Source organism: Notothenia rossii (genome assembly GCF_949606895.1).
Source record: "Notothenia rossii genome assembly, chromosome: 2".
NCBI lineage: Eukaryota > Metazoa > Chordata > Actinopteri > Perciformes > Nototheniidae > Notothenia > Notothenia rossii.
Genome location: NC_136904.1, coordinates 82,370,918 through 82,383,132, shown reverse-complemented (window position 1 = coordinate 82,383,132; position 12,215 = coordinate 82,370,918). Strand labels below are relative to the sequence as shown.

The 12,215-nt window shown below is 42.7% G+C and overlaps 1 protein-coding gene and 1 long non-coding RNA gene across 2 annotated transcripts in view; one reads left to right on the top strand and one right to left on the bottom strand.

Moving 5' to 3' along the window:
- The window catches only part of atp5mc3a (ATP synthase membrane subunit c locus 3a), a 287,504-nt gene that overhangs the window by 206,498 nt on the left and 68,791 nt on the right, over positions 1-12,215 (bottom strand). The window lies entirely within an intron of this gene.
- LOC307025841 overlaps positions 1-12,215 on the top strand; it is a 33,576-nt gene that overhangs the window by 16,396 nt on the left and 4,965 nt on the right. The gene's annotated exons all lie outside the window — the stretch shown is intronic.

The window sequence follows — 12,215 nt, the reverse complement described above, 5'->3', positions numbered from 1 at the left end:
TTATGGGATGTTGGATTGCGGTTGGGTTAACCGTAAGGGACTAAATGGAGGAGGCCAACTGGTCCAAAATGTTTCTAACATGCATGTAAATCTGCAATGTGTCTGAGTCTCAGTGTGAGCCTCTTTGCTGTTCCTGTCACATGAAGTGAAGGATTATTTTAACCTCTAGATTCACATATAAAGCCCGCAAGTACGTACATCTTAGATACAGGATTACAGGACTATTGGAGCTCATAAAGTAATAGATGTCAGTGTGGTCAGGGCAGACGACTGTGATCAGGATAAGGATTATTTGCATGCGTTCACGCTGCGACTCTGGAGAGAATGATCACTGTCATCCCGAAACAATGGAGCTGATTTATGAAATATGACAATATTGAGACATTCATGATTATTGATTGGTATTGTTAGCAGCTTTAAAAGAGCCATATGTCTTCATCTTCAGCAATGACACACGTATAACAAATAAGTTTACCACACTGTGTGAAACCCAAAGGCAACATTGTAGGGATGTGATACACATCACAGGGTTACTTCATTACATCTCGTGTCATTATAGTGAGATTCTTGCATGAATTAGCTAAATAAATGAATACAAACCTTTTTCTTGACAAGCACATCCATAAAAAAAACGGCATGGAAAAGTTTGTTATTGAAATACAAATGAGTTCCTTACGAGACAGGTGTGCACCTATTGTGCTGTAGTAAATACAATATCATAATACACTTATAACTTTTACAGCCTGGGAAGGGGAATACAGTATGTGCTTCTGGGCCCATGTATCATAGTCAGGCGTGGTTCCTCTTTGAGATGTGTTTATGAAAATAATCTATTGTTTATTTGTTTTGAATTGTCACAGACAGGGGGTTGTTGCCTCCTCTCAAGGTTAGCGAAGTTGCTCAGATGAATGGTTGTTTGAGACTGCGCTCGTATGTCAATGTTTACCCCATTAGTGACAGCTCCGAGGCAGAAGGCCACTTAATATTGTCTGTGTAGCCCCGACTGTCCCCGCACGCCAGTTCAAAAGTTCAGCCACTTCCTCAAGGGTCTCATCACATTCTCGCCACATCTTGATTTTCAAAGCTACACGGAGAGACTCAGCCTGTCAGGAGAGATACCGCGAAAGAAACCATGATGGAACACAGGTTTGGAGCCAGGCCTGTCAGGCCAGCTAAGCCGCCTCCTGGCTCTCTGGTCAGGAGGCCTGGAGCTCATATTAAAGGCTGTGTAGTGGTTCAGGACGCGGCTGCCTGCATCAAGCTAGAGGAGGAATTGATTGTTCTGGAAACTGATGAAGCTCGGGCACAATTAGATTGCAAGGCAGTGCTGTGAGGTGAGAGAGCGCCCTGCCTGCCTCGCTGTTGATTGATGGTAAAATAATAACCGCTGCGTATTAACTATAGAGTTCACCACCAGGTTAAGGTGGGCCAAACATTGCTGCTCTTATTAGATTCCGATATGACTTGCGATAGTAAAAAGATTATTTTCATTGTGTCAGTGGACAGTCATTTTGCATGCGGTGAGGCGGTTTCCTACAGTGTGTTTCTGTCAGTCGTCGCTGTACGGCTTTTCAGTCATGAGGGCATTGGGTCAGGAGTCACACCAGGACATTAGCGAACGTAATTCTGACATCCCAGCCTACAAAAACAGATGTGAGGCCTATTCAAATACAATCACTCACGATGAAGGTCACTTAGGGTCCCTTTATGTTTTACTGTTTCCTCATATCTCCCGCACTGCATCAATGTCCGCTCAAAAATGTAGCTCCTAAAAAGCTGCGGGAGCATCAGTTCATCATATTACTGGACTTCAAGATGAATATCCTCTTTCATACACATGGAGCCAAACCACTGAGTGCACAACCACATTATAATATATGAGTAAATGTGTGGCTCAGAGACATGGGTAGTTTCTCTGAGCAATCTAGCCTTTGTTTAGATAAGGATTAGGGAGGCCAAATAGTCAAACAGCAAATGTATTTGTTTCTAAAAGAGTGTTTCCTCAACGTGTGGTCACAAAAAAATCCCCCCTCTCCCCCCCCCCCCCCCCCCCCCCCTGCTCAAAGTGTGTAATCCTGCTGGTCATTTGTTAGCTGGCTCAGTGTTGGGGTATAACAGGAGGTGAAAGCTTATAGGAGCATATCAGAGCTCTGGGATTCATGCTCATTTATCTCCATTTCTCGCACACGTTGTCTAGTAATAAAGGCTCAAGTGAAAATGGTGTTTATCATTGGAATGACAACATCTCCCAGATGCTGCAAGAAGAAACCGAGAGGAAAGATAACGCATTACAATAACACTTCCTTACTCTGCGGAGGATCCAATTAGGAGAGCCTTACATCATGATAATCTAGCGGAGGCGGACTAGTTCATTTAGACCGGAGGATAACGGAGCAGAGGGGGGTCTGGTCCTGGGGATCAGGGTTAGTTGCAGTTAGACCTACTGCATACATCAGCAGCCTTCTAGTGTGGGGAGCTTTACCCCCTAGTGGTTCAGAGGAGGAACACAAGCCTGTGCTGCTTTTAATTCAGATTCTGAACAATGTGTGGAAACCCTGATTACTGCAATCGAGTAAAAACACCCACAAATGGCTGGAAGCATTTGAGTAGGTTTCAATTTGAGAAAGCGAGTTAATTTACAGCTAACCAGTATGAATTGTGAGTTAATGCAGCATCAGTTGGGAAGTTTTTTTCTATGTGCTTTTCTTTGCAGATGTTTCTATGTGCACGTTCCAGGATGGGCTGTGATGGTGGGACATGTTGTTGTGTTGTTGGGAGTGGGTGCACCGCTGGGCCTGTCTGTTCTGCTGTGCTGGTTTCCTGCTGCTCAGCATTTTGCAGGGCCTCAGGGGGACACAAGAGAAGGGAGGGGGACATATGACTGGGCCATGCAAAGCTGAGCTAGTCACTCCTATCGTTCCGCAACAGATATATCTCTTTTGGCGTCCTTCTGTCTCCTCGTTGTCAGCCCACTCCTCAGCACGGCAGCAGACATGGCGGCGAGCCTGATGTTCCTCTGCCTGATCGTCAGCGGCTCCAGATCCCAAACATTTCAGAGCTGCCAACTGCAGAGCAGGTGCACGTGTTGCCACAAGGGCAAAGTGGACATTTCTGCACTCCTTTCTCAGCAAAGCTCTGTGCTGACATAACAATTTACCGCCCACTAGCACATCCTATGTTTGGATCACTCTTTAACATTTACATGGCCGTGCAGTGATTTATCGGTGCAGTGTTAATTCTTTGCACGGGGATACTAGGTATACTCGTACCTGGTAAAGATGAAGAAAACATTTGCTGACATGATAGATGGGGGGGCTCTGAATTAACAACAAATATGTTTTTTACAATCACACATGCACACAAACAACAAACTAGTCACACTGTTTTGTACAGAAGAAGATATGTTTTAAGATCAAATGTGAGCTGATTTTAATTGGTCCAATCCATCCAAGTTAAACCAATCTGCCATTTCCAAGTTGAGATTTTATTGGAGGATAAAGAACTATTTAAAACGATAGAAATGTAGAACAAATCCAAAGCATAATCTACATATATACGCATTCATTTGTACGTATCACATTTACAATAACTGTATTAGACCTGTAATTTAACCTAATGAACAGTACATGACTTACAGGTGCAGAAGTACTCTTGTGGTGCAACCCTGTAGGCCTTTTTGAAGTCAAACTCACTAAGAGTCACATTTAAAGTTGACATCTAAAAGGCACAATGTAAACATTATCTAAATATAGTCTTTGCAGTATTTATATTTATATAATATGTAACCTACAACATGAACTAAGTAAAAACCTATCCTAACTTTTGCATGAAGCATACCAAAAGAACTTGCAATGTGTGTCTTTTTGAGGAAAAGCAATAACAGAGAGAAAAACCCATGAATACTCGAAGGAAAAAAAGAAAGAAAGCATGCTTTGCGTAATTACATTCTGGCTCATACGAGCAGCCCGTTGTGACTGTCCTCCCTCTGTGCTGTAGGCAAAGCTGTGCATTGTTTGTGATGAGCATGAATGCTGACCTTTGACCCCTCTGTTGGCTTCTGCAACCCCCCTGAAAGTTCACAGGAGGGTCAGAGAGTCCTTGTGCCTCTACAGACTCTGTGTTGATGGAAACTCCACCCCCCATCTCCACCACCTCCCTCAGTAAATCTGTCTGTTTCAGTCTCACACACACACACACACACACACACACACACACACACACACACACACACACACACACACACACACACACACATATATATATATATATATATATATATATATATATATATATATATATATATATATATATATATATATATATATATATATATATATATACACACACACACAAACCAAACAAACAAAACCTGGTCATGATGAGAGCATGAGATTTAGAAAATATTTCTGACAGTGTTTGGTGATTTGTTTATTTCAGGGACACTGAGGCGGAAAATGGGTCATCACACATAACAAACACACATTAAGCATGTATTCCACTAGCTAAAATAAGTAAACATATCAGATTTTTTGCAAATTGTCAAATGATGTTATCAAGCGTATCTACATAAACATTTTTTTAAATTGAGGCCTGTTGTATTTTTACACAGTGATCAATGATGTAAGTGTAACGGTGCAGCTTTCAGCCACTGGGGCAGATTCATGCATTTCACTACGCTCTGTGAATTCAGGCAAGACCACTAGCGTTGATGCTCATCACATGAGATATCACTTGCTGCTAGGCAGAACATCCACCATGTCCTGTGTGTGAGATATGCTGCTGTAACATGGAGATCATATTCGTTTGGGGAAGCCATTAATACCGAACATCTCACAGTCCCACTGATTTCCGTATGTAAATTATTTTCCGTGAGCCCAGAGCATGGCGGAGTCTCTGGGTTTGCTGTGATAGGTTGTTTAGGGATCAGATTAGGCCCCGTGTCATTTCATGCTAGCGATGATAATAATGGCTGCCACTGCCGGGATGACTGTTGACATCATTACTCATGTGTTCTGCCACACGCATCAATCTTCACATGCTGTACAGGCGCTCCTGAGGTGAATGAATTTTTCACTTTGGAGTTCAGAGCGGGGTCACGCAGACACACACCCTCACATAGGAGCGGAACACAGCAGGTAAAGCTAAAGACTTACACCAACCATTTTTCTTTCCTTTCATTTTCACTCTACGATCATATTACCTGGGCTTTGTTTAATTTTTCAACTCGGCACACTGATATCTTACTGAACATGATATGGAGGGATGTTTCGGATCCAGATCCAGATGTATGATGCTATCAAGTTCAATGACATGCTGGGCAACAGATGCATGCAAATCAACAACTGGTTTGAAGTTTAGCCGCTATAGTCCAACGCTAAACTTGATCCAAAGCTGCTCATGCTTGCACGTGTGCGTCCTTTATAAAAACTTAGAAGGGCTTCTTTACCCGAGGTTGAAACAGTGGTAGTACAACCTGCTGTGATAACGCTATGCTATACCTACTAAAGTTACAGGATTAGAAAAGCTAATCCCCAATGAAAGATCAGGCCTCCACATGGCTGCAGATCTTTTTCCCCCCTTTGGTGTCCGTGGAATCGAGGAGGGCAATACAAATGTGATGGTGTATCATGTTTGAACATAAGTGTTTTCCACTGACAGGTGGAGTGAAGGTGTAAGAAAGGCAGAATTTACCCTCCTAAACTGTGTGCTGTCATCTTTACAAAGTATGTTCAGGGGGTGTGAAAGGGATCATTAGTTGTGTGGCAGTGGAAGCAGCCGTGTTGTCAGCTACCTGCTATTTACTTCCCCTCATTACTGTACGCTGGCTGGCGCTGGTGGGAGTGTCAACATCATTAACATGACTGTCATTAGTCCTGTCCCACACTGCATGGAGAAGTTAGTCCTGGGGAGAAAAATGAAGCGTCTTCCACCACCAACCTCTCTAGCTGCTGCAGCTACTGCGCTGTGATCGCCCCCCCTCAGCTGGACCTGATAGAGAATACACTGCATTAGAAGAAACAGCAGCTCTGCACAGTGGATTTAAATAACTCATCGTGGGACGCATCATTAATGCAGTCTCAGAGACAAATTAATAATGTAGAATTTAGTAAAACTATAGAATAAAAGCAGAAAACTAATATGACGAGCCAGGAACATGAATATAAAAGTTGATGCTTGTGCAACAGCTGAAATGACAGCACCGATTATTTTTTCGTTCCAGTTTCTGCACACCTGCAACTGTCAAAAAGACGATACATGCATGAATAAACGAATACACTTAGCTTGGATCACTAACTATCAAAACACAATCTGGATTTCACCTCTTGTGTTGTGTTTACCTACTGTAGTGTCTCACTTTTGAATTGGCACCTACAGCAGGATTAAAACAAACAGGCTCCCTCACACCTTGTCATCTGCCTGACTTGGCTGGATGTTATTGTAGCCAACTTCAAGGCCTCAGCAGCAGCTGCAATCACTTATGGTAGTCTGCCTCAGTGCTCAGCCCCTCCGTGCCCCCAACTATTTTCCCATCAGCCTTGAGGGGGTAGAGCTCCTCGCACTCAGTTTCAACCCTCCTGCTCTGTGTCTTCCCTCGCTGGGACCTCCTCGACCTCTGCAGAGGTGACTGGAGAAGTGGAACCCCCAAAAAGAGCGTAGCAGTGCACAACATGTCCCCTTGCAAACTGAGTGTGAGTGGATCCACATACTCTCGTTCTGCATGCCTTTTTGTACGGGACTCCAGTTCAAAGTGGGCCGGGCTTTCAGAGGAACTGTGCCGTCCAATGGCAGCGCCGGGATCGCTGTGTGGCTCTTCTGATTTACGGTACATCATTAAGTCGGCGCATTCCTTCTCCCTGTGGCCCAGGTGGCTGTGGGGCCCGGGGCCCAGACTCTCAGGAGCGGAGCGGGGCTCTCTGTGGAGAGGCAGCGCCGAGGGGAGCGGCTAACACTGAGCAGCAGCTGCACACCAGTGGATCCTGCTGCAACACCACAGCCACGGCACATCCCTTCATGACAGGAAGCACTTAATACAATACATCTCAGCACCTTCTGTGTCTATGAATGATATATGTTGTCTTATTTATAGGACTACTATCCTGTTTTCGTTTCATTTCAACTGGACTGCAACAAAGATTAAGAAAGCGCTCCGACCTGTGACCTACGCAGCAGCAAACAGGCTGTCTTATTCAAAATGAAAAGAGATTATTCCTCCTCAAAAATGAGCCTTCAGGACGGTTTGATGTAAAGTTTTCATCGAGGAAATCCATTGGCTTGTTCCTGTCACAAACTTTCAATATATTAAGGATTTATGTGTTATATATTACATGTTGTAATTAGTCATTTACACCCTCGTAAATGAGTGATCTGCCAAACATAGTCTTTTTTCATCTCCGATATCTCTGCAGTCACAAACAACTGATGGTGGTTTGAGTCTGGAGAGATTTTTGGAGCTGCTTTGCCCTCTAGTGGTAACTCACAGAGTCAGAGTCCACAGACATGATTCCCCCTCCTCTTCCTCCTCCTCCTCCTCCTCCTCTCCACCAGGCAGCCAGTGCATGAACCACAGCCTACAGTTAAACTCTTTGAACGCCGTAATCAGATGACCTGTCAATCTCAACAGGATTGCACATCAACAGCTTTGTAATTTTTTGCAAACTGACAGTAAAAGAAATGAGCTGTTAGATATTTCAGCACTCTATGAAAGTTTACAAGCAAACTTTAATATTTACAAGGCTACTAAAAACCCTGGCAGTCCTTTCAGCTCTGACCTACGCATTAGTGACATAGTGTGGTTTATGGTGGGGGAAAGAGGCAGCTTACACAAACTGCAGCAGACAAATGTTTGATTTATCAGTTTTATGGTTTGTTTTAAAACTTGAATATACATGTGTAAGTGAAGAAGAAACTTTACAACAGACAGGACTTCCAACACCCCGCTGTAATGTTTCCGTACAGCTACCAATTTGTTTTTATGTGTGGTGAAGAGAGAGATATTTTATTAACTATCAACTATAAGTTAATTTAGGCGGGAAAGATGTGGTTGAGTCAGCATTTGGCTGGCGCTCTGGGAAATAGAAAGAATGTGGTGAGGAGTTACTTCCTGCTGTTCGTGTGTGTGTGTTTGTGGAGCCCCACAGATATTGGCATTGGTGTCGGTGAAAAGCTCCTCAGCCTCTTTGCTGACAGTGGTAACGAGAGACAGACAGCGTGCCATTTGCTGCGTGTCTTGACCTGGCCAACTGGACAGGCCTGGCTTCCAGCTCTGGCTTGTCTCTCTGGCACAGCATTGGTCAATTCACACCCAGACGCCCACATTTGTATGGGTCAGCCTGCAACGTTTTATAATGATGTGGGTGCTGAATTGCAACATAACCCCTATACTAAGCTGCTGATATCATTTGTTTTATTATTGGCTTTTAAGCGCTATTGAAAGGGTGATTAAAGTAAACCACTCACTCTATATTTTATCGGTTTTGCTTCGTATAAATATCCTTGCTTTTCATTTGTCTTTATACTTGTTGCAGAAAGGGTGGAGGGGTGTAACTTTGCTTTATGTGTCCTGTATGTGTCCTTTATGTGTAGTTTGTCTAATCTTCTTCTGTCACTGAGTGTGTGTGTTTGATTGTAGACTGCCAAGAGACTGCAGATTAATACACTTTTAGCTCACTCCTTTGCAAAGCATCAACTGTTAAAAATAAGTTTAATAATGTACACATGCATTTGTTTTTGCAGCATTAGACAGAACTATTTTGAAATAAATGTTTAATGAATACAAATTAATAATATGTATACTTAATTACAAAATCTACCATAACATTACATTTGCCCTAAGTCTTTTGCCAAATTCCTAAGAGCTCTGACTTTTTCTACAAATAGCAGTGTACACATTAAACAGTTGTTATTAAAAGATCCCCCAGAACATTTGGTATTTGCCAAACCAACTAATTCTGCCAATAACTGTCAATATGGCCTGTAATATTCTCTATAACACAACTGTGAGCAGAGTATTCACAAATCACATCACATGCACATTTTGTGGCAGCTTATTATTGACCTGAACTAATGACCTCTGAACTAACTCCTGTTATATCTGACCGACCACTAAAATACGATCCTCATCATAAGTTGCTTAAATGATGTTGTCATTTTCTTAGTTACTTAATAAGAACAAAAACACATTTCCCCCTCTGTGTGTGTATTCATCAGTGACACAAATGTAAGGTTAAATAAGACCACACATTTCTTGCTTTTACATACATACCATGAGAATAATTTGTTATTGATTAAAGTGACTTAATTGGACTTGGCATAAGATAGTCCCACTTCTCTGTAGACCCAAAGTCTTTTTATACCATGTATTGACAAATAATAAAAGCTCAAGCCACTTCACAAGTCTAAAATGGACAACCTATAAAACTTCCTGCAAGAGAAATACCTTGTCAAACATGTAACACCTACTCACAAAGCCCCAGCCTGTTTGCTGACACAGTAAGCCTACACCCTTCACACAAAATAAATGTTCTGCCCAATAGGAAAGCAATTTTTCAATGCACTTTAAGCGAGTGGACCTCTGTGCCACAAACACCGTCTCTTAACCTTTCCTTAATTTGTCTTGTCTTGTTATGAGCTCTCAGGAACAACTCTGTCCTTTCACTACCAACATGTGAGCTCTGCCTGCAGCCGGACCCCATCAGGCTGTGTGCAATGTGAGAGGATGAAAATTAAGACTTTTTTTTTTTTCTCGTGGCTCCCCGCTAGAGTCGACGCAGCTGTTTCCTCTTGTGTTGGGTCTTTGAAGAGGCACAGAAATACTGCATCGCAACATTAATCCGACACTCTGCCCTATGCACTCCTTCCTGTTGTCAGAGCTTCATCATTAGTGTGTTTCCAATGAGAGGCTAATAAAGAAGAAGTTTCTACAACTTTCCCTGCACACTTGATTTAGTGCCACCACCTTTCTGCAGCACACAAACATCAAACACTTCATTTCAACTGAGAGCTGATAAGGAAACGTTATCTCAGTGTGAAGGAGGCAGTGACCTCCCCTCTGGCTTGTAAGAGGTTGCATGAAAATATTTGCAGCATTGTCCGGCATTACCGCCCTCTCAGCGCCAAGTATAATAATGAATAGCTGCAGGAAACGATCCAGTGCTGAGAGCAGGATCACAATACCTAATCTGTTTTCATCAAGCTATTAAAAAAAAAGACATGCTTCGTATTAGGAGTGAATATATATCTCACATGTGAAGGACATCATCACTCTGGTTCAACACATATTTGGGGAGGATTTTCACCACAAGAAGGAAATTGTAAACTAGTGAGGCTCCCAGTGCAGGAAGCCTCCTTTCATTGCGGATAATGTCACCTTGAAAACATGGTGGTCCTCTGTAAACCCTACACAGAGACACTAAGAACAATACCCACCAGGCTACTTTACAGGCCTGGAAATAACATGTTAATAATGATCCCAAATGTAACGTCCAAAAAAGTCTTAATCCATGTCTTCTGGAACGGTTGCGTGCAACATGTTTCCGACTTGCAAGTTTAATTTTTAGGACTTGTTTATGTTGTGTTTATTCCCTCTCATTCCCCCGGACACTTTGGTAACTCCAACCCTTCATTAAGGCTTATTAAGCACACCACTCACCCAACATCTGGCCCTGGGCTCCCAGAATGGCTCATTTGCCGTGCTTTTTTATTGCAGTCATATAGTTGGAGTTGTAAATGAATGTGTGGCTGTCTATTGTTTTGTTGTGGTGAGCACACTAGTACTATTCTCACCAGCGACTCGGAGTGTTAATTTGAACTAGTTACAGTTTCACATCCTCTCAAGACAGTTTTCAGGGTGGAACAGTTTAAAGAAACAAGTGTAATTTGTGAATTAAAGCTTTATTAGAAAATACGAACCGACAGTATTTAGACACTAGTGAAAGTTGGTTGTTCAATTTAGCCCCCTGGCCTGTGATTGGATGAATGTCTTTAGCGTAAGTGGCACGTAGTGGAGGGATTGGCAGCTCTATAACTCCCTCAGACAGGTTTGTCATCTGCGTCAATGACCCACCAGGGAGCCGGCCCTAATATCAAACCCAATGCTGATGGATGACTACAGTTCCAGCTTTTAAGGCACTGTCACAAAGTGTGTGTGTGTGTGTGTGTGTGTGTGTGTGTGTGTGTGTGTGTGTGTGTGTGTGTGTGTGTGTGTGTGTGTGTGTGTGTGTGTGTGTGTGTGTGTGTGTGTGTGTGTGTGTGTGTGTGTGTGTGTGTGTGTGTGTGTGTGTGTGTGTGTGTGTGTGTGTGTGTGTGTGTGTGTGTGTGTGTGTGTGTGTGTGTGTGTGTGTGTGTGTGTGTGTGTGTGTGTGTGTGGGGTTAGTAGGGTGTAAAGCCTCGGTCAACCTTGATTTTCTCAGTCTGTGACCACAAGAAGCGCTGCTGTCAATTTTTAAATTTTTTGCTGTATTTCAACTTTTTTTTTCTGCAATCATCATCTGACCTGACAGTTTCTTTTAAATAGTGAATCACTTTTAAATAACAGTTAGCAACATGTATGTTTTCATGTAATTGTGACAGAGGTCGAGGTGGTACTTAAATCATATCTGTATTGCTCATTTGTTATATTTTGCTATATCTGGATAAACCCATTTTTCAGTCTTAAATGTACATTTTGGACTCAAGCTGAGCATGTGACAGAAAAATCAATGCATTTGACGAAACACAGGCGTTTTATTCTCAAACTGTTCAATTTAGTTGAGAATAGGTCGATCTACGGTTTAGCTTATGAATTGTGTAAGTGTAAAACAGAGCCTCTTTATAAATTACATCTTTGAGTTTAAGGAATTAAAAGGATTAATTGAAGATACCTAAACATTTTTTTACCGAAACATCACATGAATACCTCAAACAGGGACGTAAAGGTTTGAATTAATGTTGGAGGTGAGAGAACGTCCTTATGGAAGGCACCTCTCTCTACACGCTCTCATTGTTTCATTGTGCTGCCTCGCTTCTTTCAGCAAACGTGGTTCATAGTGGCTCAAGTGTAAACTACAGTACATCGCAGGAAGGAAGAGGGACCCGGGGGTGGGGGTTGGGAGCAGGATCCTAGACCATAAAACCTGGCTGCCGCCCTCCTGCATTGTTCACCAGCAGCACCACTCAGCCAAGTTTCACTGTTTTGCTCCCTGTGCTGTGTGTATCCTGTCCTTCAGAGGCAGCAAATG